This window comes from Lissotriton vulgaris, chromosome 2_2 (genome assembly GCF_964263255.1).
Source record: "Lissotriton vulgaris chromosome 2_2, aLisVul1.2, whole genome shotgun sequence".
NCBI classification, from domain to species: Eukaryota; Metazoa; Chordata; class Amphibia; order Caudata; family Salamandridae; genus Lissotriton; species Lissotriton vulgaris.
Window position 1 is genome coordinate 305,037,268 of NC_141688.1, and position 27,459 is coordinate 305,064,726.

Below are 27,459 nucleotides of genomic sequence, written 5' to 3' on the forward strand. Positions count from 1 at the left end.
AACCCAAAGTTGGCCACAGCTGCATCCATATTATGTCTACTCTGTGCGTTGATCAATCCAAACAATAAGCTCTGTGTTGAAATACCCTTGAAGGCCTCGGCATCACTGTACAGACATTGCTTACCAAGCAAGACTGATATGATAAGCAAACATGTTATTCTTGTGTAAAGCAAAATACCTAACTAGGCGAAAAGCATTAATAACAAAATGTGTCATGTGCAGAGGCAGCAGGAAAGGAAAAATGGCGTTTAAACTTCTAGCCAGCACATGCTAACTTAACACAGTGCAAAGGTGAAACCAATACACAAGACACCCTTCCTTTGATCCGAGCATTGGTAGGACAAGTATGAATGGACAAATTTAGGAACGCAGAGTTCAAGTTCGATAGTTCAAACACAAGTCTCCAATTTGGCACTTAAAAACCTAAGAAGAAAAAAAAATGTAATAGTTGTGAAAAAACTCAGCATTGGACTTGATAAAGTCAAAAGGCAAGCCCTTCAAAAACATTCTTAGAGTTCCAAAAAATACATCCAACGAGATGTTTAGGTTAAGAAACCGAGACTGCAAACACAATTCATCCTAATAATGAATATGCAAAATATGCAGCAACAGCCTCCAACATGAAGTCACTATTATCATCCGAAAATAGATCAGCCATCCAATTTAACAAAGGGCAAGAACATAATCAATCAATCAATCAATGACATTTATAGAGCGCGCTACATACCCGTAGGGTCTCAAGGCGCTGGGGGTGGGGGGGGGGGTGCCGCTACTGCTCGAACAGCCAGGTCTTCAGCTTCTTCCTGAAGGAGAGGTGGTCTTGGGTCAGGCGCAGGTCGGTCGGGAGGGAGTTCCAGGTCTTGGCGGCCAGGTAGGAGAAGGACCTTCCTCCTGTAGTCGCTCTTCGGATGCGGGGGACGGCGGCGAGGGCGTGGTTGGCTGATCGGAGGTGGCCTTTGGGAGCGTAGAAGTTGACTCGGCTGTTGAGGTAGCTCGGGCCTTGGTCGTGTAGGGCTTTGTGTGCGTGGGTGAGGAGGCGGAAGGTGATTCTTTTGTTGACGGGGAGCCAGTGAAGGTCTCTCAGATGTCCGGAGATGTGGCTGGTTCGTGGGATGTCGAGGATGAGTCTGGCTGAGGCGTTCTGGATCCGCTGGAGTCTCTTCTGGAGCTTGGCGGTGGTACCGGCGTAGAGGGCGTTGCCGTAGTCCAGTCGGCTGGTGACGAGGGCCTGGGTGACGGTCTTCCTGGTCTCGGTGGGGATCCACCAGAAGATCTTCCGTAGCATGCGTAGGATGTTGAAGCACGCCGAGGAGACGTTGTTGACTTGCCTGGTCATGGAGAGGGAGGAGTCCAGGATGAAGCCCAGGTTGCGTGCATGGTCTGTCGGTTTGGGTGCGGTGCCCAGGGCGGGGGGCCACCAGGAGTCGTCCCAGGCGGAGGGTGAGGAGCCCAGGATGAGGACCTCCGTCTTGTCCGAGTTCAGTTTCAGGCGGCTGGTCGTCATCCACTCGGCTACCTCTTTCATCCCTTCGTGCAGGTTGGCTCTGGCGGCGGCGGGGTCGTTGGTCAGGGAGAGGATCAGCTGGGTGTCGTCGGCGTAGGAGATTATGTTGAGGTTGTGCTGGCGTGCGATGGCCGCGAGGGGGCTCATGTAGACGTTGAAGAGGGTGGGGCTCAGAGAGGATCCTTGAGGGACGCCGCAGATGACTTCGGTGGCCTCTGACTTGTACGGTGGTAGGCGGACTCTCTGTGTTCTTCCGTCGAGGAAGGAGATGATCCATTCCAGCGCCTTGTCCTGGATTCCGACGTTGCTGAGGCGCTGTACTAGGGTGCGGTGGCAGACAGTGTCGAATGCCGCGGAGAGGTCGAGGAGGATGAGGGCCGCTGTTTCTCCGTTGTCCATCAGGGCTCGGATGTCATCGGTGGCGGCGATGAGGGCGGTCTCGGTGCTGTGATTGGCTCGGAAGCCGGACTGTGAGGGGTCGAGGGATCCATTCGTCTCGAGGAAGGCGGCCATCTGCTTGTTGACGGTCTTCTCGATGACTTTGGCTGGAAACGGGAGGAGCGAGATGGGGCGGTAATTCTTGAGTTCGGTGGGGTCCGCTGTGGGTTTCTTGAGAAGAGCGCTGAGTTCGGCGTGCTTCCAGCTCTCAGGGAAGGTGGCGGTGTCGAAGGATGTGTTGATGATGTCTCGCAGGTGGGGTGCGATGACAGCGTCAGCCTTGTTGAAGACGTGGTGAGGGCAGGGGTCAGTCGGTGATCCGGAGTGGATGGAGTTCATCGTGCGGATGGTGTCTTCGGTGCTGATCGGGGTCCAGGCGTGGAGGGTGGTGGTGGGGGGTGGTTGTTCGGTCTTGGTGTGCATTGGTTGGTTGTTGAAGCTGTTGTGTATGTCCGCGATCTTGTTGTGGAAGTATGAAGCAAGGGAGTTGCAGAGGTTTTTTTATGGGGTGATGTCGTTGTTTCCTGCGCTGGGGTTGGATATCTCTTTCACGATGTTGAAGAGTTCCTTGCAGTTGTGTGCGTTGTTGTCCAGCCGGTCCTTGAAAGCAGTTTTCTTGGCGGCGCGGATCAGCTGGTGGTGCTTCCGGGTGGCCAGCTTGAAGGTGGTCCTGTTGTCCGGTGTAGGTTCCCTTCTCCAGACTTTCTCGAGGGCTCGGCAGTTCTTCTTGGAGCTCTTGAGTTCGTCGGTTAACCACGGGGCTTTCTTGCTGCCGGATCTGCTGGGCGGGGTCCTCAGCGGGGCGAGTTCGTCCGCGCAGTTGCTGATCCACTTCGTGAGGTTGTCGGCGGCCTGGCTGGGGTTCGCTGAGCTGGCGGGAGGGTGCTGGCTCAGGGAAGCGGCGAGCTGGTCTGCTGTGATCTTGTTCCAGCTTCTGCGGGCGAACTGATGCTGGTGGTGGTGGGTCGTCGTCCTCTTGAAGGTGAAGTGGACGCAGCTGTGGTCCGTCCATTGAAGCTCTGTGGCGTGGCTGAAGTCGATGTCTGTGCTGGAAGAGAAGACTGCGTCGAGTGTGTGTCCGGCGAGGTGGGTGGGGGTGGACACCAGCTGCTTGAGTCCAAGATTGGCGAGGTTGTCGAGCAGGGTGCTGGTGTTGCGGTCGTTGTTGTTCTCCAGGTGGAAGTTGAGGTCCCCCAGGAGGATGTAGTCGGCGGAGGGGAGGGCATGCGGGCTGACGAAGTCGGCGATGTCCTCGCTGAATTGGGTGCGTGGTCCCGGAGGTCGGTAGATCAGGGTGCCTCTGAGGGTGGTGTTCGGGTCGGTGTGAATCTGGAAATGCAGGTGTTCGGCGGTGGTCAGGGTGTTGTCGGTGCTGGTCGTGAGACGGATGGTGTTCCTGTGGATGATGGCGATGCCTCCTCCCATCTGGTTGGCGTTGCGGTCCCTCCGGACGATCTTGTAGCCCTCTGGGATAGCGATGGCGATGTCGATGACCGGAGCCTCCTGCACTATCAGAGGACAACTTGGTGGGATCTCGAGGAAACTGCGAGCCAAGAAATCTTGCGCCACTGCGAACACATTCCAACGACCCAATATACCATGCATTGCTGCAAAGGCCATAATCCCTCCATCAGAACAAAGCAATTCATGAGTAACTAAGGGGCTCATAAACTGACTATAAACCGCATTGGGAGACACCATAATGCAGAGAAACAAATCCAGGGCCCATTCGAAGTCGCAACTCAGGCAATGGAAAACAGGCTGAACGCATGTAAAGAAGGAAAATCGAAACGATAATCCATAAGCTGCACTCAGTGTAGCTAGAGGCAGCGCACCAGAGTACTCACGCATCCTGGCGCGAAGGAGCCCTGGCTGAGGCAGCCCGTCTTGTAACACAGGATGTGCATCCATTTTGAAATAGACAGAACAGTAATAGCACGCCAGCAGCAAGAGCCAGTAGCAAGGGAAATCCACCAAACAGGCTGGAGAAAATAGAATAGAAGAAAGCTGGAATGACTCCGAAAATCTTCTGGAAGGAAGTCACCAAGCCACTGCTTACAACTTTAAAAAAGTGAGCCAGCCCCGAAGTGGAGGACACATTAAAGATAGTGTGAATTAACTCACCGAAGTGCAAGGGCAAATCAGTATTTAATAAGGCATGCACTTCTGTGCGGGTGTTAGCCACGTGAAGGACAAATGTTTCATGAGCAGATGTGAGGGCAACTTCTTTCTGGGACAATAAAGCTCTTATGCGACTCATGTTATTGAACTCTGCTTTCAAGGTCGAAATCTTAGGCCAGATGGAAACATCAAGTTTCCCATGCAGGGGTGGATACATTACATTCTTGCAACAAACTACACGTTCACTGATTGTAACGACATAAGCAAAACATTTTATTAACCCACATCAATCCTCATTGTTTAAAAGTAAATAACTCCCGTTAGCCAGCAATGTGAATGTGGAAACTATTGCAGGCACGGGTGTACCTTTTAAAATACAGACTAAATTAGGCTTGTTTTGGTTGCAAGAGCAATGTAATTGGATATGTCGACACATTAAGGAATGATCCGGTGTTTCAGTGCATTCTTCACGATTCAAATAAACTTCTCTCCCCTCCCTAAGGCATCTATATGTAAAAGGAAGCGACCAGGCTTCACGGAGATAAGAACTTCCAAGAGGCTCGTATCTACCAATGGCAACGTACTTCACGCAGTTTTTAAATTCAAATAAAGGAAACGGCAGAGTTATTAAACCGTGAATAAGCCATGTAGCAGCATTGGCTTCTGCCCCAGAAAACGGTAAAGGCTCTAACCTCTCAATGTGTAACATGGAAAAAGAAGCATCCATCATTGATAGTAAGCGTTGCTTGTCAGTCAAATTAAAAGGGGCAAAAAAGGATGAGGTATTCCTGTAATGCCACAGCACTTTTCCAGCCTCAAGGGTCTGCAAGGTCCATGCAAATTGCATAATGGAGCTCAACTGATTCTGACCGTGGTACAAAGCAGATACTTCATCTTGCACAATATCTACAACAGATGACACAATATTATCTTGCGTGTAAATGCGAGAAGAGAGAGTGTAAATGCTGTTATCTACAACTGCTAGCACTTTTTCTAAATTAGCTTGATCTATAGCCCTAAGGCGGGTAGCCACCTCAACCTGAGAAGCTTTCCAGAATTCGTTATGAACAAAATACATCCATCTTTTAGATCTACCTTTAGCCGAGCCTTTAATAAAATCATTCAAATCAACATCATCAGTCAGTTTAGATAAATGTATCTTAACTGACGCCAAGGTACAATGTCTGAGCCAGTTCTGACACCTGATAAAAGTGCCAATTTTATTTATGATTCAAAGTGAAACCACTCCTCATCAAATGGAGAAACTCAGTGTTTCTTTGGAATTTGAATATTTACGCAGCACTCACTAACATAGTCCATACAACCGTATTTTTGCATACCAAAAAAATAAGCATGCGATGAAAAATCCATATGTTGCACAATTCTAGTCTAAATGACAGAAGGAACTGAATCATATTTCATTATTAAATTTGAAGGGGATCTGCAGTAATGACTTAATGTGTTTGAAGGTAATTATGAAATTCTTTAACAACTTACCATGGATATTAAAATAAATTGTAGATGTAACAGTAATTCTAGTGCACTACACATTATTTTAAATTTGGAGGCCACATAGTTCGCCAACAGTGGTATCCCGACCAATACATGAGGGAAAAAACGACATCTCCTGAGATGGTTTCTTGGATTGCTTAAGTTGCTCCACTTTGGTGAGGGAATCGTTTCAAAGCACAAAGCAGTTGCTATATCTTGGTACGGAGTGTCAGAGTCCGACTTGGTGCTGGGAATTCGGAATGCCTGGCGCAGTTTTGGAGAGCGGAGAAGAAGATTGTGTGCTAAACCCACACAACTGGAGGATAACCAGTACAACGCCATAGAAGGAACAGTGGCAGCGATGGGGATCATAGCTACAGAGACTGCGCGGATGAAGTTGGTAACATACTTCTGAAATCTGGACAGCTCCATTTTTCTTATTGCAAACATCTCCACGCTGAGCAAATTCAGGACTCCTAGCGAGATTGGAATAATCCACGTGGAATCTGGAAGAGTGAGGTCAGGAAACCACAAGGTGCCGCCTTCTGCAAACTGCATCCGAACAGATTCAACTCCAAAGCTAGCTGTAGGAATGCTGAAGTTCCTGAGGGCCAAAGAAACAAAGACCCACATTGGGATCTAAGTCCAGATCAGGAGGCTGGCCTTGAACGGATGACAGTTATCGTGGACGTACAAACCAGATATGATCCTTCGGAGATTTTTCCTGAAATGGAACTTTGCAACTTTCTCAGACCAGCCCTTCTGTTTTCCATACACAGATACTTCATAGCGGAGTTGCTTGGCTAAGTTGTCTATCTCAGACTGCAACTTTTCCACCTAACTTGGCGATACTGTGCATCTGATAGACCGCCAGAGGGAGGGTGACCACTGTCCGCAGCACCACGGTGGCACAGACAATGTTTGCCCACCATGGCAAGCTGGTGGCTTCATGCAGAGAGAGCAGCAGGCTTTTGACCAGGTGCACTGTAGCGGTGTCGGCCACGCTCTCGTACCAGCCCAGGAGGCCCCCGCTGCCGCTGCTCGCAGGCCCCGAGGGGGCCCGCAGACAGGCCCCCGTCATCAGGGTCCTGGTCTGACGGTGCACGGGGAGGCTGGGTCCCAGGAACAGGCCTTTAGGGTGAAGGCTGGGGGCAGTGCTTGCAGGTTTCCCGGCCGGTTGGACGCGCCCCTGGCGGGCCCTGGAGTCAGAGACTGGGCTTGTATGCTGGCACACCCGCCGCCATGGAGTGTGAGGCAGAAGACCGAGCCCGCACCCGCGGGCTGCCGGAACAAGACACCGGCCGAGTTCTGACACAATTTGCCTACAGAATAGGTAGTCACAGAATGGCCACTTTAAAAACGGGGATCTACCCTGACCTGTGTAAAGCCTTGCGCTAAACCCAGAAAACGATGCTGGCATGAATCAGCACTTCTGTGCCAGAGAAACCAGACTTCGGGATCCAAACTGGATATGTTAATGTTGGAATTCAATAATAGAGTTTGTAACTCCCTCATGGAAAATTTAGAAAATTACCCCAACCGGAATATTCCTCTAAATCAGGAAAAGAAGGAGCATTTAATCTTTTAGGAGTAGCCAATCCAAAGCATGTTGTTTGTGAAATAGTAGAAAAAACAACATATGGTTCGGGATGAGGCATGCACGGTGCAAAGCCTCAGTGCCTTGCACTTGCCAGCGTTTAGAACCCCAAACTGATTTAAGGTCAATTGAATCCTTCCACAACTCGTAGCCCCCAACGGACAACTGGTCTAGAAAGGACTTCGAATACAATAATTTAGTATTGGTAAGTCTAACTTTGGAAATGGAATTTTCAGCCAATTTAAAAATTAGGATTAGATTTATTAAAATCGGTAAAGTAAGTGAACCTTTTCAAAAAGGTAGCAGAACTGCCTTATATAGGAGCAAGACAGTGTTCCCACTGAGTGTAGTTTACAGTGAGCCTCCTGGTATTAGCTTTATGCAGGTAGTGATTGCCAAAATGTTGAAAACAATACAAATCACCGTAATTAGCAGACTCCAAGTACAAATCTTCAGCATCAAAGGCAGCATATTATTTCAAATAAGAAAACAATGATTCTACGGCCTGAACATCCCAATCATCAGAACGTATATTTTGTTTAAGCACATCCCCCATGGACACTGTAAGCACATTAGGGACATTTATAACCTCAGTGGGCCCATGAATTTGAAATTGAACAGCATCCCTTACAATACCATCTAAGACAGGCCAAGCACTTATGTTAACAAAAGCCAAGTCTCTTTGCACTCTGTGGGCCAGATGTAGGTAGACAATTACTGGTCAGTAAAGGCCGATTTCGGCCGTTACCGACCGGTAATTGGTTTTTGATATGTAGGGGCCATTATTTTACAGAATCGGTAAATTTACCGAATAGTTAAATTTACCGATTCTGTAAAATACCGAATCGGTAATTTTACCGATTTGGTAAATCTCAGATGTAGGTAGCACTGTTTACAGTGCTACAGGCCTTCAGAAATCGGTATTTTACCACCCAATACAATTGGGTGGTAAAATACCGAATTCAGGTGTACATGCACATCTGTGCATGTACACCTGTGCCATGTGACACACAGACATGCCCTTAGGGCATGTATGTGTGCCACATGTCACAAGCCTGTACTTGGGGTGCTAGAGGGTGTCAAAGTGACACCCCCTGCACCCTTGCAGGATTCATGGGCAATACCGATTCGGTATTTACCGAATCGGTAAATACCGAATCATACAGATTCGGTAATTCTTAAATAAGAATTACCTACATCTGCCCCCTTCCTATTTACCTACTCTTAAATACCGATTCGGTATGATTCGGTATTTAAGAGTAGGTAAATAGGAATTACCTACATCTGGCCCTGTGTGATGAGGAATGGGGAGGCAAAGTTCCATTGATATGTCGAATGCTAGTTCTCTCCTCTTCATAGTGTCCATTGACGAGACGGAAAAAATAAAACACACAGCCAATTGCCATAAAAAGTTAAATCGAAAAAAGCACCATCCAAATGTAAGTCCAAGGGTGAATCAAAAAAAGCTTTTCAAATAGTCTTGCCAAACCAGAAATCTTTGAGGGCTTTTTAGATGTGTGGGAAACAGTGTCAAATGAAAATCTGAATTCTGTAGCCAAGCGAGTTTGCAAATCAGGCATCGATAAGTCAGTAGGATAAGTATAGTCATTTTCATCTTGTTGAGTACCAGGCAGTATACTCAATAAAGGACTGGAAATTGCAGGCAACTCGAGAGCAACATCAGGCACAGGATTGGAAACCGGGGACAAAGCAGAATTTCTCAAAATCGAAGGACATGAGACTGCCGGTGTCATAGAAGAATCGGCCACTCTGTGTATCTTGACGTTGTCAATGGAGATATACCTGTTCTCCTTACGACCTGGAAGAGGTGGTAAAATGACTGTTCTTGTGCCCTTCTCTCCAAATACTGGAACTGGAGCTCGATAAGAGGGACCAAATTCTTTCTTGTTATCGATCTTATCACGAACCAGTTCTCCAACTTGGTGTAGCCAGCCAACTACCGGGATCAGCAACGCATCATCCAAGGTGGAGGGCAAATGTTCCTTTGCAAGACTGTCTCTTGTCTTTTGTAGATCCTGTAAAACATTGCAATGTTCATCTACGCCAAAAGAGGCAGCTTGAGCCACCGAGTCTAGACCATCAAGGTCCGGTACATACATCTTGATACCAAAGAGCATTTCGTATGGGGTCCGCCCACCCAGTTGTGAGCATTTCTACAAGAAGTGAGGAGCCAATCCTCTACCTTCATTGTTGAGCTCATAGCCCAGGAACAACACTGTATACTCTGCATAGTGGGACTTTGCAAAGTTAAATTTGTAGCTGAAGTCCGCAAAGTTACAAATTATGCGGTGAACGTGACACAGATACGCCCAAAGCTCGTCGTCTGTGAGATACATGTCATCCACATACGAACAAGCATCAGTGTCTATCCTCTCTAAAAGAGAGACTATACGGGCAGCAAACACACCTGGACTATTCTTATAGCCCATAGGTGAACGATTATAGTGGCGTTGTTTGCCGCCACAGGTAAAACTGGTCCACTGGGAACTCAGTCCATCCGAATTTTGAGCAATAAAACTGTTGGATATGTCAAGTGTGGTTTTAAAACGTTTACTCCCAAGACCATCCACAAGAGCAGAGCCGTAGGTATTCTGTACTGCACAGGTATGGCAATCCGAGTTCAAATGCCGGTAAACCAAAACCAAACGGTACAAGCCGTCAGGCTTGGTTACAGTAAAAAGAGGGTTATTCATCGGTGACACACAAGTTTCAATCATACCTTGATATTCCAACAGGTCAAGGATTTCAGCGATGGAAGCCTTAGCTTCACGTCGGATGGGATATTGAGGTTGAGGCTGTGGCATAGACCGCAAAGGTATTTCGTGGTGTGGGGAAAATTTATCCCAACCACACGGTGTACGGTACTGAGCCAGCGCTAGAGCCTTAGCCCACTCTTCTGCAAAATTCAGCGCATGCTCTTTCGAGACCGTGTGCGCGAAACTAGGGAGGATCACCTCCTCCCCTCACGGAGCTGCGAGCACAAAAGGTTGGGGCCAGTCAGCCTAAACTAACAAAATGTCATATGTAGTCGCAAGATTTTCCCAAAATACCCCCTTGATTGTACGTTGTATGTCACCTTCAATTAAAAGAACTATGTCATAAAGTCAATCAGGAGGAGCTACTCCAGTATCAGCTGTCTCCACAACAACATATCGATCAGTCGCTGTCACCTTCAGTAGCGGACGCAGGGCCTCTCACACTATGGTAATCTCCGCCGCGCTGTCCAGCAAGGTCAGAGCCCATGTCTGATTCCGAAGCTGCGGTCTCACTATCTGTGGCATATCTCGCTGTTAAAGCGGCAACTTTCTTTTTCTGAAACTAGGGTCTTTTCGGTGTTGAATTGTCCTGCTTGCCTTTACCGTCTTTTGGGCGGGGCTGGTCGCCTCCCTGCTGGCCACCCCGACCTCTGCGGCTCCCTCCACCACCAGTCGATGAGGCCGATGAGTCCTGAAAAGAACGAGGAGAGTGTTGTTCAGTAAACTGAAAACGATCAGGTGATTTTATCTTCGCGCGATCGCGCAAGTCAAAAACATGTTCTGTAGGCACAGGCACTGGTGATGCAGGACGAGACTCCTGTTTCTGCTGTTGACCCTATTTTTGTTTTTTCGGCCAATTTAGTTTTTTGGTCTTGGGCTGTTCGTCATTCTCTGACTTTGGCCCACGGGGTTGCTTTTTCTCTTTAGTGGAAAATGGCTTGACCCCCACGCTATTGCGACCCACAGTCTTATAAGCCACCACAATAATCCTCGATAACTGTCAAGGTTTGTCGGCATCGGGAACCGCCTGCAATGCATTGGACACCTGAAAGTTCATTGCATCCCCCTTGACATTCGCAAGTATGAGATCAGTAACTACGTCATAGGAGCCGCATAGGCGCATACCCAATTCAACCGCTACCTAAGGTCCGTGGTCATCCTGAACACTTTTAATGACCGTTGGAAGGACAGTCATGGACGGAGTGTCAAAGCACCTCGCATAAACTGCCGCAAAGATCTTCCCCCACGACTCACAGTCACCAATTTCTGGGGTCAAGTCCTTAGGCATGCTAATTGTCAGAATCCTGTGCTTTTCGCAAGAAGTTGTGTTAGGATATACAGCTTCCAGCTGGTCAAACTTCTCGGCAAGCTAAAAAGGAAATTCATCCTTATCCTGGGGGCGCTTGCCCATCACAGTGTTGACCATTACAGGACTAAGTTTCATTCCGCCCTGTCCAGCAGGCAGCGCCGCACCACCTGGGGCCCCGCCCAGGAGATTGCGGGTAATGTATTGCACTAACGACCTAATTACATTAATAGCGACTGTATGTAACAGCCGCAAATCAGCAACGGCAACCGCTCCATGTCGAGGATGCAGTGTAAATCCAGCCAAAACAGGCCATGTAGCGCCTGGAATGGACAAAGGACCTAATCTCAGTGCCGTCAAGGAGTGGGGTAGGGCCCCATTAAACCAAAATCGGTGCTGCCAAGCATCAATCGGAACTTCCTGTGTCCTATATGGAGCATAGTCCTACGGCACACCAGTGGGAGTGTACGTGTCAAACCGATTGGTATTTGCGTTCACAGTCGGGAAGGTCACCCACGAGTAAAAAATCTCGTAAGGGTAAGCCACCTCTGCACTCACCACCATAATCATGGCCATGCCATCCAAGGGGACATGATAATTCTGCAAGTGATTGCGCACCGCAATGCGACTATGTTGCGGAATGTCCACTGCTGCCATAGCGACACAGAAAGAAAAAGGTACAATGAAAAGTACGTAGCACAACTGGGTAGTAAATCAAGGATACCGTTTTGAAAGAATCAAGCTTGAAAAGACCTATATAAATATAGGCAGGTTTGTCTGACACCACTGTTTTCCGGAAACAATAGCGAAGGGTGTTAAGGACCGATATAAGTACTACTCAAGTGTCATGTAATAAGACCACCAAACGATCGGGCACCATGTAGCAGGGATTTCTGCTCATATTCAGAACTGTGCTTAGGTGCTTGGAACCTCAGTGAATTAGGGTGTGCCAAACTCACCTCGGTATCCAAAATCCCCTACCAGACTAGCTATCAGTGTCTCATTGCTACTTACAAAACCCCAATAATTTAGACAACCCAGAACATGGACTTAGAACACCTCAGGTAAAGTAGAACACATGAACACTCTTTCGTTAGACTAACCTATCAATCCGGAACGAGGAGTTAATGAGGACACCTGTGAGTTTGAAATGTTTATTTCTAATGCAGTGTTCTCAAACGCAGCTAGTACAAGCAAACATATTATAAGGAACAAGGTTAACAGCATGGTTACTATTCCATAAAATACAAAGGGTGAAAGCATGCTAAAATGCTAAAGGAAACAGGTCTAAATAGAACCTCAGTTTACCCTCCCTAGCTAGTATATTATATTATATCTACAGAAGGTCTCTTTGGGTTTAGAAGGGCGAGCCCATACCTTTGAGTTCAGCAGAAATGGATCACATCATCTCCTGGACCAATTCTCCGCATACGGATATTCATCAAGTGTGTGTCTCCTGCCTTGCGCAGTGCATTATTATTCACGCCTAAACCCAAAGTTGGCCACAGCTGCATCCATATTATGTCTACTCTGTACGCTGATCAATCCAAACAATAAGCGCTGTGTTGAAATAACCTTGAAGGCCTTGGCACTCACTGTACAGACATAGCTTACCAAGCAAGACTGATATTATAAGCAAACATGTTATTCTCGTGTAAAGCAAAATACCTAACTAGGCGAAAAGCCTTAATAACAAAATGTGTTGTTGTGCAGGAAAGGAAAAACTGCGTTTAAACTTCTAGCCAGCACTTGCTAACTTAACACAGTGCAAAGGTGAAACCAATACACAAGACAAAGGATAACCACGAAACCAAACCCCCAGCTCCCCCCCACCCCTCATCACTCCCCACCCACTTCAGCAACACCAACATGCCAAAGCCATCCCAAACCTCCCAGTGTGCGCCTTGAATATCGGACCAGGGTAAAGAACAGTAATGGGGAACTCCCATCGGGGGGCGCAGGAACAACGTATCCCTCCCAATGTAGTGGGAGGTGGCCGAGTAAGTTCAATGGTGTTTTCTTGCTATCAACATGCAATATTCCCATAACAGTAGAGAAGTAGCCCTTGTAATAACATTGAAGATTGTAAAAGGCTAATCATGAACAATGGTGCAGTGCCGGATCCCAATAGTGCCATATGGCACGTTGTGCAATTGCCCCATACTATAATGCAAAATATAACAAAAAATAAAGAGGGCCCTCCAATCACAGCAGACCACAAGTAGGGGATGGACCCCAGTCCACCATACAAGTTTTTTGTCAAAGTCCTCACTCGTCTGCCAGTTCATTTGAGGATCTTCCAGCACCTCCCGCCACTGCAGTAGGGGAGCGGCTGCGCCTTGTCAGAGTCTTCACAAAATCCATTGCAGATTTAGGAGTTGAGAAGATCATGGGCTTACCGTTATTATCAATGCGCAGCCGCGTATGGTAGAGGAAATTCTTGTGGAGGTGACGAGTTTTTTACCAGGCAGGTATTCTCAACGAGCTTCCTGAACCACCACCGCCGTGAAGTCTGGGTCAAAAGCAAGTTTGTTGCCTTCATGGGTGATATCGCCTTTCTCACGGGCCAGTCGGAGGACGGTGTTGCGGTCCTGATAATTTAAGTGACGGGCTATGACAGGGCGCGGCAGCACGCCAGGAGGGGGCGAGCTGCCAGAGATCTATGAGCACGCTCAACAATTAGTACCTGCTAGAAAGGTTTAGCGCCGAAAATGTCACAGATTAATTTCTCAATGTAGGACTCGAGGCGGCCTGTATTTGTACATTCTGGCACACCAGTAAGGTGCACATTATTGCGCCGCGATCTAGCCTGCAAGTCTTCGTTGCGCGCTTGTATTACGGCCATCACCTTCTCCATGGATGTCGTCTTCACGGTCACCTGCTTCAGGCCTTCCTCTGCGTCGAAATGCGCGTTTCCGCCTCCTCTAGAGGTAAAGCATGTTTATCCAGTTCCTGTGACATGTGATCCATACGGAGATTCAAATTGTTGATCTTCCCATCTATGGATTGAAGACTGAATTAAACAGCAAGGAGAGTCTTGTCTGTTTGACAGATGGTCGCCAGGGGCATCACCTACTGAGTCGTAAGCAACCTGTTGAGGAGCCTTGGTGGATCTATGAGGCTCGAAGGTGAGACGCGGCTGACTGCGTTCAGATTTACCCATGGTAGCGAGCACAAAGCGAGGAGTGTATCTATGCAGGGGGTGCCCAGTGCAGTGGATATGTTTGCCTTCAACTCCAGTAGTTGCGACACAGAAAATATCCAGTAGGGAAAGAGGCCAGTGAGGTGAGTTGAGAGAGATCCACAGCAATGTTAGTGAGGGTGGCTGTCCAGGACACAGCACGACGCACAGCCCAGCAGGTTACCACCGCCACTAGGCACCACCAAAGTGCAGGGCGCCAGTTCAAAACTTAGTCCCCGAGGCCAATGATGACCCAGTGCCAGCTGCACAATCGCTGATGAGGAAATTGTCGCACCACCTAGGTGACAGGAGGCAGCGCCAGTAGAGTCTGTCATCAAAGCAACTACAGGCACCAACCTGCAGGCGAAGGTGACACGCGGTTAGGCAATGGAAGGCGCAGACACCGGCCCCCAGTAGATGCAGAAGGCAGAGGACGTAGAGCCACTTCACCAGATCGGGGTCTCGTCCCAGGGCGCTGTTCGATGGATGGACAGATAGGGACACAGCGTGGTGGGTCCCCCAATCCGGAACCCCACAAGCCAGCCCCACAACCTAGAAGGCAGGTACACCCCGGCCCAGGCACAGCAGGAGGGCCTCCCTGCCAAGTCACAGGCAGGAAGCTATTAGGCTCCAGGATCTGTAGGGTTCTGCAGTGTACAGCAGCAGGGTCGCAACAGAGAAGGAGAGGGCCTTCAAATGGGGGGGCGCACATGGCAATACGCGCTAGGAGTAAAAACCTCCAGCCAATGGGACACTACAGTTGCGCCGCCACACACCAGCCGCCAAAGCCCTAAAACACAGGGGAAATAAACACCGCAGTTAGCCCACACGCAGAACGCAGCGCGGGGCCTGGCCAAAGAAGCTGCGGTTCCGGCAGCTGAGGCAACCGTCACCGCCGTCTGCTCCTGCCAACACCAACCACGAGGCTCCCCCTAGCGCCGGGCAGACAACAACGCTCCCTCTCACCCGGTTCAGGCCGCAGCTAGGGTGGCTGAGCACTCACCGTGTCACCGCCGCTAGAGCCCACTCCGGGCCGCTATGCTGGTGCCGCAGGCCCAAGAGTTTGTCGGCCCGTTCTCGACCTACATGCTGTGTGTAGGACAGCACAGCTCTGCAAAGTCCGCCCTCACACGATAGAAGGGTTGATGACGCCAGAAAACCAAGAATAGTGGTCAGATTTATGACTCTGCCAGTGGAGCTGGTCTACGAGCAGCCATGCTGCTTTGCGCCCTCTAGCGTCCCCTACCCTGGGAATAATTCATCCCGACTGTCACACATCACTAAGTTGCAGGAAAAACTGACCCGCTAGTCGCTGCCATGAGCCCTTGCCTATCCCACCCTCACCCACATGTGTTGCTGTCTCAAATTGACGGCAGGTTGAGCAGCATGGAGAGGGGTGGCACTTGGAAGGTTTGACGGGTAGAATAATGAACTGAGGGATACCTGCTCCTGACCAGGGGTGGTGCTCTCGCCCGGACCATCGAAAGAAGATCAGAGATGCACCTTCATGGAAGAGGTGTGTAGGCATAAGTTCAGAAAGACCTGTGATGTGAGGCATGTGTGGTGGTGATTGCTGCTAAGCTAAGATAGCCTACATGGCAAATGGCTCAGGGTTTAATTGGAACACGGCTGCCCAGACGTGAAGTATCCTTCAAGATCTTCAGTATGTGGGCAACAATGCCTCTACTTTATGCAGCTGCTCCTCTTCGACCAGCTCCGGCTCCTGCTTCTCCTTTTTCTCTTCTTCTTGAACAATAATGGCTGGAGATGCTGTATGGTGGAGGATCAGATTCTGAACTAGGATGTGCTCCAGTCTTGTAGATGATTCGACATAATCTACAGGTTCAAAGTCGCCAGTACCTGGAATAAAAAGATTGCAGCAGACAAAGTACATCACATCCAGTTGTGATGCAATGTCATAAAAAAATTTAATTAATAAATATTTCCTGCAAATAAAAATTAAAGTTTTTACCATGTTAGCCTAAGCCGACATGGAATGCAAGGTTGATCTATGGATGGGATGAACAAGTTACTTACCTTTGATAATGCTTTTTCTGATGGATACAGTATCTGCCTCTGGATTACTCACCTTTTGAATTACCCGTTGCGCCAGCATTCCACACAAAACTTTTTCCTAGCTCTTCCACGTAGACGAGGAAGTCACAATGACACTGCTTGGCTTGTGATTCCGTATGTCGTCATCGGAACCATAAGAAGACCTCACCAGCGTGCTGACATCCGTTCCCCCCATTTTTCCTGTGCCTTCGAGGCAAACTGGGGAACTGACAACATAATGCAAGTATACTGAGTATTCACTATATTCAGGAATACACACAGTATATAAGTAGAGAGGAAAAGCTAAAACCAAAGCATTTCCTACCAACAAACAGTATGGCAAGCCAATGACATAGGAAACAACAATGTCATTCAATGAAACCCTTTTCGGTATACATAGGTGGACAACATGGAGGAGGGCGGGTCAGTGAGGACTCTACAGGTAGAAACTGTATCCACCAGAAAAAGCATTATAGAAGGTAAGTAACTAGTTCTTCTGATGGATACATCTGCCTGTGGATTCCTCACCTTTTGAATTATATCCCACAGCAGTCCCCCTCCCGGAGGAGTGTCCACCTATTCATACCAAAATGTCCTGTAGCACAGACCGTGCAAAATGTCTATCCCTCCTCACCTCAGAATCCATGCAATAATGCTTCGCGAAAGTGTGGAGAGAGGCCCTTATTGCAGACTTACAAATGTCCGAAACAGGAACTGCTCTAGCTAAAGCAGATGTAGAAGACTTTGCTCTGGTAGAATGAGCTCTAATAACTTCAGACAACTCCTTCTTGGCAAGGTGTAGCATATCTTGATACACAAGATGATCCACCTGGACAGCGTTCTCTTGTGGATGGCTTTGCCCTTCATGTTCCCCACATAGTCAATGAAGAGCTGGTTGTCCAACCTCAAGTCTCTAGTCCTGTCTAGGCAGAAGCCGACCGCTCCCCAAGGGACAAAGCGGTGAAGTCTCTCCTTCTCTTTGGAAGGATGAGGGGTGGCTAGAAGGTAGGAAATGTGATAGACTGTCCCAGGTGGAAAGGAGAAACCACCTTTGGCAGGAAAGCAGCCCTGGACCTCAGAACCACCTTGTCGGCATGGATAGTAGTAAAAGAAATTTTAGAATTAAGAGCCTGCAGCTCTCTTACCCTCCTGGCTGAGGTAATAGCAACCAGAAAAATAGTCTTAAAAGAAAGCAGTCTCAAAGGACAAATATCAAGAGGCCCAAAAGGAGACCCCATCAGAAACGTAAGTACCAAATTCAAATCCCACTGAGGCATTATGAAAGGAGTGGGAGGAAACCTTTTGGTGAGGCCCTAATGTACCTCATTACAATGGGGGACCTAAATAAAGATGGTTGGGCCGGTAAACAAAGAAAGACCAACAAGCCGACAAGTAGTCCTTAACCGTAGCCACAGCACAACCTTGCTGGGCCAAGGAAAGTGAAAAACTAAGAAGAAATAAGTTACTTACCTGTAACTGGAGTTATCCAGTATTGGTATCTTTCATGGATTCACATGCTTAAATCATTCCCTGTCATCGAGATGGAAGTGCCTGGTACATTTATAAAGGTAATGTCTCGATAGACATATAAGGTAACAAGCCTAAGGCATTAAATTTAGTAACATATCTAAGTCCTTATTTAAAAAAGGACCAAACTTAAGAGAACAACCAATCAGCTGACACCCCTCTCTAGAACCTTCCTGGAAGGAGCTCCAGTCCCTCAGATTTTCATAAGCACCGTAAGTATCCAGAGGTACAACTGAGAGTATTAAGTGAGTCCTTCCAAGGGGGGCGGGTAGGTCGCATGTGAATCTATGAAACATACAAATACTGGATAACTACAGTTACAGGTAAGTAACTCATTTCTTATCCAGTATTAGGGTATCTTTAATAGATTTACATGCTTGAATCAGAGTAAAAAGCAGTAAATAGCACATTTTGTCAGATACATAAACCATACATATAAGAATAGTCAACACCTCTTTCTTGAGGATGAAACATAAAAGCATACATACTGAGAAATGAAAATATGCATATAAATACAAAAATAGCAAACAGATAATTTCCAATATTGGCATAACAAAGAGAAAAAATATAGAAATGTGCATTAGAAAGGTTGGTGGGAAGGCTGACCTATATTGAAGCAGACGTCTTAGCACCGCCTGTCCCACCGCAGCATCTTTCATCAATTTGGAATCCAAGCAGTAATGCATGGTGAATGTATGCGGCGTCCTCCAGGTTGCTGCTCTACAAATGTCTGAGAGGGGCACTCCAGCAAACAACGCCACAGATGTAGACACTGCAGTGGAAAGGGCACAAACTTTTAATTGTAGAGGTTGACCAGCTAGCTGATGACAGAAGAGAATAGCACTAGAGATCCATCTAGATATGCTCTGTTTCGTTAAGGGAAAACCTTTCCTAGGTTAGCTGTAAGCTACAAAAAGCTGATTAGTCCTACAGGAGGATTTTGTTTTGTCCAGATAAAATTTAAGGCAGCTCTCCATGTCCAAAGAATGCAAAGCTCGTTCAGCTGCTGTTTGTCTTAAAATTCTTTTTTCCGAATCCTCAATCTGCTCATTAACCCCTTTGATGCTAATGATGGAATGGTTCCCAATCTGGCCCCCGGGGGGCAGAAAGCCCACTTGAAACCAGGGATTTTTTTCATTTTATTCGTGTTGGGGTAGGGGCTTCCCAAAATGGGTATGGCAATACTCCCACCACACCCCCAGAGAAATTCCAGCCTTTCTGCCCCCCCCAGGAGGCAGATGGGGGCAGTGGCACTGGGGGTGGCAGAAAGCCCACTAGGCACCAGCAATTACGCAGAAATCCCCTGGGTATCTAGTTTTTAGAAATGTGTGGATTTGGTAGGTTTCCCGAGCTGGCTGCCGAGCACAGGGCCAACAACCCAGGTGACCCCCCCTTGCAAAATCAGGTGAAGAACCTGAAATCTTCATTCTCAGGGGTCTCACTAATAGAAAGAAGAACTTGACACAGAAGCTGGAATTTAAAGAGAACATTTTTATTAAACTCAAATGAGTGAGGCTACGTCACACAGAAGCATTAGCAACTGAATGAGGCAGTCTGAGGAGTACAGAAAACAGAGGCCTTATATATGCTTAGGGTTACAAAACTCAGCATAAAAGTAAGGGGCAGTCCTTGCTTTTGCAAGCATGCAAAATGCCTAACATGGACATGCAAGATCTGCCAAATATTAGCCAATAGGAAAACATTCAAAACAAGGCATCATGTAACCAGAGCATCCCCCTTGAGTCGTGTCTTTGCCCGATCCCACAAGTCAATCAATGACAGCACCTATAGGTCAATCAGTAATGGCAGAACATGTTTGCGTGCTTCAAAGGAAAGGTTTGTGAAATAGGAAAACACAGGGAGAGAATAGCGAAGGCCAAAAGATAAGATACAGCACGAGAAGAATGCTAAAGGCTTACAGATAGTTGATACAGGGATTAGGTGGTCCAGACAAGAATTAGTTTAAGCCGGCTGGTGTCTGAGATGGGTTTCAAGACAAGGACGGAGGGGGTTTTCAACACATTGCAGTCCAAAAGGGCAGAGACACTTTGTGAATCATGCAGCCTCTGTAAAGGCAACACAAAATGGAGTTGAATGTAAAATGGAGTCAAAAACCACGTAACCTCACAGGTCGTTTTGTGATAGGCAATTTTAATGTTGCCTTAATACATTTTGGGTGCCTGCCTACTGCGGGTACTCGGACCTCCCACACGAGTGAGGCACCATGTTTATCGGGAGCTGGGTGTTAGGAAATTTGTGTCAGTCGGGTGATGCCACAACTATCCCACACAATAATGTGAGAAAAAAGAGGGTTTTTTCATGTAAATTTGATGTTTGCAGGGGATTCTGGGTAAGGAAACGTTGAGGGATCCACGCAAGCCATACCTCCCTGGAATTCGCTGGGTGTCTAGTTTTCAGAAATGCGTGGGTTGGGTAGATTTCTCTACATGGCTGCCGAGCACGGGGCCAAAAACCCAGGTGACCCCCCTTGTGAAAGGAGGTCGTTTTAAGATATGCAATTTTGATGTTGCCTCAATAGGTTTTGGGCCCTCGTCTGCCGCGTGTACTTGGGCCTCCCACACGAGTGAAGCACCATTTTTATCGGGAGACCCGGGGGGAAACTGGGTGGTAGGAAATTTGTGTCAGCCCGGTGATGCCACAACTTTACCACACAAAAATGTGTAAAAAATGTGATTTCTTTAGCTAAATTTGAGGCTGGCAGGGGATTCTGGGTAGGGAAACGTTGGGGATCCATGCAAGCCATACCTCCCTGGAATCGCCCTGGTGTCTAGTTGTCAGAAATGTATAGGTTTGATAGATTTCCCTAGAAGCCGGCATAGCTAGGGTTAAAAAACTGCAGCTAGGCACTTTGCCAAAATAGGGTTATTTTTCACTGTGAAATTGTGGTGTGTTCACTTTGTGTTTTGTGCCATTTCCTGTCACGGACACTAGGGCCTACCCACACAAGTGAGATACTTTTTCTCTCTGAAGACTTTGGGTAACGCGGGGTGGGTGGAAATTTGAGGATCCACGCAGATTCCAGAACTTTCCACTACAGAAATGTGAAGAAAATGTGTTCTTTAAATAATGTTTTTGGTTTGCAAGGGATTCTGGGTAACAGAACCTGGTGAGAGGCAGTCAAATCACACCATCCTTGATTTGCCTGGGTGTATAGTTTTCAAAAATGTATAGGTTCGCTAGGTTTCCCTAGGAGCCGACAGAGCTAGTGTTAAAAAACTACAGCTAGGCACTTTGCCAAAAAAGGGTCATTTTTCACTGTGAAATTGTGGTGTGTCCACGTTGCATTTTGTGCCGTTTCCTGTCATGGGCACTAGGCCTACCCACACATGTGAGGTACCATGTTTCTCACAAGACTTTGGGAATCGCGGGGTGGGTGGAAATTTGTGGATCCACGCAGATTCCAGAACTTTCCACCACAGAAATGTGAGGAAAATGTTGTTTTTTTGACAAATTGTTAGGTTTGCAAGGGATTCTGGGTAACAGAAGGTGGTGAGAGGCAGTGGAGTCACCCCATCCTCGATTTGCCTGGGTATCTCGTTTTCAAAAGTATATAGGTTTGCTAGGTTTCCCTAGGTGCTGGAAGAGCTATGGTTCAAAAACTACAGCTAGGCACTTTGCCAAAAAAGGGTCATTTTTTCACTGTGAAATTGTGGTGCGTCCACGTTGCGTTTCGCTCCGTTTCCTGTTGGGGCACTAGGCCTACCCACACAAGTGAGGTACCATTTATCTTGGAAGACTTTGGGGAACGTGGGGAGGGTGGAAATGTGTGGATTCACGCAGATTCCAGAACTTTCCATCACAGAAATGTGAGGAAAATGTGTTTTTTTTTCAATTTTTTAGGTTTGCAAGGGATTCTGGGTAACAGAACCTGGTGTGAGGCAGTCAAGTCACCCCATCCTAATTTTGCCTGGGTGTCTAGTTTAAAAAAATGTATAGGTTTGCTAGCTTTCCCTAGGTGGCGGCAGAGCTAGGGTTTAAAACCTACAGCTAGGCACTTTGCCAAAAAAGGGTAATTTTTCACAGTGAAATTGTGGTGTGTCCACGTTGCGTTTTGTGCCGTTTCCTGTCGCGGGCACTAGGCGTACCCACACAAGTGAGGTACCATTTTTCTCAGAAGACTTAGGGAAACACGGGGTGGGTGGACATTTGTGGATCCACACAGATTTCAGAACTTTCCACCACAGAAATGTGAGAAAAATGTGTTTTTAAAAACATTTATTTTTAGGTTTGCAAGGGATTCTGGATAACAGAACCTGGTGAGTGCCAGTGAAGTCACCCCATCCTGAATTCCCCTGGAAGTCTAGTAAAATGTATAGGTTTGCTAGGTTTCCCTAGGTGCCGGCTGAGCTAGAGTTCAAAAACTACAGCTAGGTATTTTTCAAAAAGGTAATTTTTCATTGTGAAAATGTGGTGTGTTCAAGTTGCGTTTTGTGCTGTTTCCTGTTGTGGGCACTATGCCTACCCACACAAGTGAGGTACTAGTTTTTATCAGGAGATTTAGAGTAATTCAGATTTGTTAATCAACTGTTATTACCTATTGACTTTTGATACATTTCAGCCTTCTAAATGAAAAACAATGTGTATAAAATAATTAATTTTGAAAAATGATCAATAATTCTCAAGCTAGTATGAGTATTCCCAACTTCGGAAATGTGCAAATTTCTACTGTTTATTGACTCTATATTTTTTTCCCATTTCAGAAATACATAGGTGCCTTTCATACCGATTTTTCCATGTATACATTTTCCCTGAATAATTGCTATATACCCGGTACATAATAAAAAACCATTGCAAGGCGCTGCTCAGTTTTTGGCTCTGGGTTCGTCGGGTTCTTGGGGAAGAAGTCATATATATCCCCACAACCAGTAGGGTCCAGTGGATGTAACAGTATATTGCTTTCAAAGAGCTGTCATGATTAGAAGTTACAGCTGAAAACGTTGACACAAAAGGCTGTTTTTTCCAACTAATTTTCAATTATTCTTATATTTTAACTGTTAGTTTCTATAAAGAAACCTTGAAGGAGCTACACAAATGACCCCTTGCTGAATTCAGAATTCGGTCTAGTTTTCAGCAATGTATAGCTTTCCAGGATCCATTATTGCTTGCATACCCATGTCTACCATTGACTGGAAGGAGGTTGAAAGCACAAAAAATAGCAAAAATAGGCTATGTCCCAGAAAAATGCCAAAACTATGTAAAAAAATTAGGTTTTCTGACAAAAGTGTTTCATTCCCTAAAAGCTGGGAAAATGGTAATTTTAGCCCTACAAACCCTTTTTTGATACCATTTGTAGGGAAAAACTCAGACGCTTTCATTTGCAGCACTTTTTCCCCATTTGTCCCCCCAAAAATATAATTTTTCTGTATTTTGGATAATTTCTAGTTTCCCTCCAGGGGAAAACACAAACCCTGGACACCTTTAGAATCCCCAGGATGTTGGAAGAAAAGGACGCAAATTTGGCGCGGATACCTTATGTGGTCAAAAAGTTACAGGGGCCTAAGCGCAAACTCCCCCAAATAGCCAAAAAAAGGCTTGGCACAGAGGTGGAAAATGCCTAGCAGCGAAGGGGTTAAGATGAAAGTCTGATGGGACTTTCGTGTATAAATTTCTAGTTGGTACAAAGGATCTCTCTATTATGCTTAAGTTGAATAAAAGGTTCTTGGATTGTGAAAGCTTGAAGTTCACTACCTCTTCTCAGGGACAAAAGAGCGAGGAGAAGAGCAGCTTTCCACAAAAGGAATTTTAAGTCAGCTCTATGTATCGGCTTAAATGGGTGCATTATAAGTTGAGCAAGTACAATGCTGAGTTGCCATGTTGGAGGTGGAGATCTCACAGGAGGAAAGGTCCTGAATAGACGTTTAAGAAACTGGTTTATCAGTCTGTTTGACCACAAAGAAGAACCTTCAGAAGATCTTTGGAAACAGGAGATTGCCGCCAAGTGAATTTTGATCGTAGTATTAGCCAGACCTGAATTTGCTAGATGGAGGACACATGGCAAGACTTCTTCCGGAGATGATTTGTACCTTAGCAGATCCACACCAGACGCAGAATCTTTTCGATTTTAAAGACTATGTTTTGTTAGTACTGTCAGCTCTAGCACGAGACAGAATCTCCCTGCAGTCTAGAGTTATTATTAAGTTTTGAAATTCCTGGAACTCAGGAGCCAAGCTGATAATTTCAGAGTACCTGGATCCGGATGCTGAACTTGTCCCTAGTTCATCATGAGAAGAGAGGGAAATTAATTCAGAGGAATCCGCGGCTGCAAGGATATGAGAGGGAGTTCCAAGAACCAATGTTGGCGAGGCCATGCTGGAGCTATTAGAAATTGCTTGCAAGGTTCTGCTTTCATCTTTTTTAGAACCCTGGGAAGGAGAGGTATTGGGGGAAAAGCGTAGGTACATACACCAGACCATGCTATTGAAAAAGCATTCCCCAGAGATCCCTGTTGGGGATGCCAGCTTGCGAAGCGTTGCTGTTTGTGGCAAACATGTCTATAGTTGGTTTGCCCCACTGGGAGAAAATTCTATTGAGAATATCTTGGTTCAACTCCAGCTCGTGGCAGGTTGTCTGTAGTCTGCTTAGTGAATCCGCTAATGTATTTTCCTTCCCTGGAACACACTCCGCTCTAGCAAAATTATTCTGTGTTGCATTGCCCAGTTCCAATTTCGTTGAGATTCTTGTGAGAGAGAGAGAATGAGAGAGATCAAGTTTCTCCTTGTTTGTTTAGAAAGTGCATTGGCATAGAATTGTCTGCTCTGACAACAACTAGAGAGTTTTGTATCCTTCGCAGGAAAGCCTGAAGGGCTAGAAAGACTGCACTTAGTTCCACGAGATATATGTGTAGATTCTGATAAGAAGGTGGCACTTGCTGCTGTTCTGAAATTCCGGAAGGAAGTTCCCCCTACCTTCCAGAGAAGCACCTGTCATCTCCAGATGAGAGGCCTGTGGAAGGAAGAGTAACCCCTGAGACAGATGGTGAGGACGAGTCCACAAAGACAGCGAGGTGACCATTTGTGGGGTCACTTGAATTATGTTGCCAAAGATTCCGTTTATGTGAGCTCATTGAGTTGTTAAAGCTTCCTGAAGAGGACGGCAGTGGGGTATCAGAAGAATACAGGAGGACATCATGCCGAGCAGGGATTCGTACAGACGCACCGAAAGAGACTTTCTTCTTTGTATGCGGCTTGCTAACGTTAGTTGCTAACGTTAGAAGTTTGAGTTATGTTTCCACTGTTGGATAGGCTCTTTTCAGAACCATATGTAGGATAGCTCCCAGGAACGTAATTTGTTGAGAAGACTGTAGGACTGATTTCTCTGGGTTTAATGTGAGACCCAATTTGATGAAAAGCCGCAGATAGGCTTTGGAAGACTACATTGCGACACTGAAGGAAGGAGCTTTTACGAGCCAGTCGTCGAGATATGGGAAAACCTGGTGATGATGTTGTCTGAGATATGCAGCAACTGGTGCTAGGCACTCTGTAAAAATGCAAGGGGCCAGCTTGAGCCCAAAGGGTAACACTCAGAATTGATAATGCCAGCCGGCTACAGCGTACCTGAGAAATTTGTTGTGCTTCTTGTGTATGGGTATATGAAAATAGGCATCTTGAAGGTCCATGGAGACCATGTATCATTGTCATTTAGAAGCTGCAAGACCTCCTGAATGGTGACCTTGCGGACTGATTGTTTCTTGAAGAATTTGTTTACATTTCCTAAATCCAAATTTGGCCTCCATTTGTTCTTCTTTTTGTGCACTAAAAAGAAATGGGAATAGAAGCCTTTTCCCCTTTGATAAATAGGAACATGTTCTATGGCTCCTTTCTCGATCATCGATCTTATTTCCAATTTTAACAGGCGCAGATATTTGTGAGCCAGAGGTTGAGGAAGTGTTGGCGGAGGTGGCTGTATAAATTCTAGGGAATGGCCGAATTGTATTAGTTGTAGGACCCAGCGATCCGTTGTGATTTGCTTCTAGTTTTAGAGATAATGGGAGATATTGCCTCCTACTTTGGGGGAAGGTGAAGATTGCAACCGGCAGAAGTGAGAGGTCATTGACGTCTGGCATTCTCCTTTTGTCGTCCCCCCTTCCCTCGAAAGGGAGATTTATTGTATGTAGTTGCAGACTGTTGTCTCTGAGCGAACTGTGTCCTGTACTGTGGGCTGGAGGAGGAATAGGAAGGGTGCCTATATTGCTGGTAACCTCTACTGTAGGAAGACTGGCTTTTCTCCGGTGCATCACAAAAGGGGTTCTTTTGTACTGGAAGGGACCCAAAGCTTTGGCTGTGTCAGTGTCTGTTTTGATTCCCTAAAGGGCCTTGTCGATATGCTTACTGAATAGTTCTTATCCATCGTCAGTCATTTCTAGAATTTTGGTCTGGACTTCAGGCCTGAATGAAGTAGCTTTTAGCCATCCTTGGCACATTAGGACCGGGGCTTCAGCTAAATGTTCAGGAAACCAGTGGAAGCAATGTCCATGGCGCAATCAATTATTTCTGAAGCCGAGAGCTCGCCTTCCAGTAAAAGATTTCTTGCTTCCTCCCTGGGGTCTTGTGGGAGGTAAGAAGCGAGTTCTGACCACATCTGCCATTTGTAGTGCCCCAGCAGTGCTAAGGAATTGGATGCTCTGACTGTCAATACCGACTTAGTGGAAACACATTTGCCGATAATGTCTAGCCTCCTACCCTCCTTATCTGGAGGTGCTGAATGTGGAGCTGATGGGTTCTTTGACCTGCGTTGAGCCGCATGGGCAATCACTGAATCAGGTCTGGGGTGACCAATGAGACAGGCAGGCACGTTATCAGGGGCTTTGTATTTCTCGTCAAACCTTGGTAAGACTGGAGGAACTGTGGCTGGGTTTCTCATTATCTTAATGCCTTAATTATCTTAATGCCTTGATCTGACTGATCTTTTTAAAAGGCTCTTTGAAACCGTAAAGGAAACAGTCTTGTTGGTGAGAAGGCATTGGACGCTCGAAATGTCTGGCTGCTCTCTCCAAGAGATTATGAAATCTTCTGGACAATAGTCTACTTGAGGCGGGGATGGTGACGATGGTAGAGGGATAATGTAGTCATCCCATCCATTCTGGCCGTGATTGTGTATCCTGGATTTCCCCTTCTTGTTGTCCTTCTTCGTCTTCATCTTTAGATGGAAGCTTCTGTACAGGCACTTGAAACATTGGAAAGGGTGGAGGCTGACTTTGCACCACAGGAGGTGGAGAAAACGTAGGGGACGGAGATGGTTTGGATGTATGAAACCTCTTTTTATAGTTCGTCAGCATGAATTGTAGATCGGTTATCAGAGCGGAAGGAAGACAAACCATCTCTCACTGCAGTTGCTATGGACGTTGTTGGTCAGAGAATTATGTATGTTGGTCATAGAATTTGTCTTAATCATCAGATTCTTCTTGGTGTTTAACATTCAACTCCGAGGGGCACTGAGCAGCCC

At 46.7% G+C, this 27,459-nt stretch overlaps 1 protein-coding gene and 1 pseudogene across 1 annotated transcript in view; one reads left to right on the plus strand and one right to left on the minus strand.

The window, feature by feature from the left end:
* Nucleotides 1-27,459, plus strand: part of LOC147729357 (astacin-like metalloendopeptidase) — a 531,217-nt gene that overhangs the window by 413,580 nt on the left and 90,178 nt on the right. The gene's annotated exons all lie outside the window — the stretch shown is intronic.
* LOC147729358 (cytochrome c oxidase assembly protein COX18, mitochondrial pseudogene) lies at nucleotides 390-13,625 on the minus strand (annotated as a pseudogene).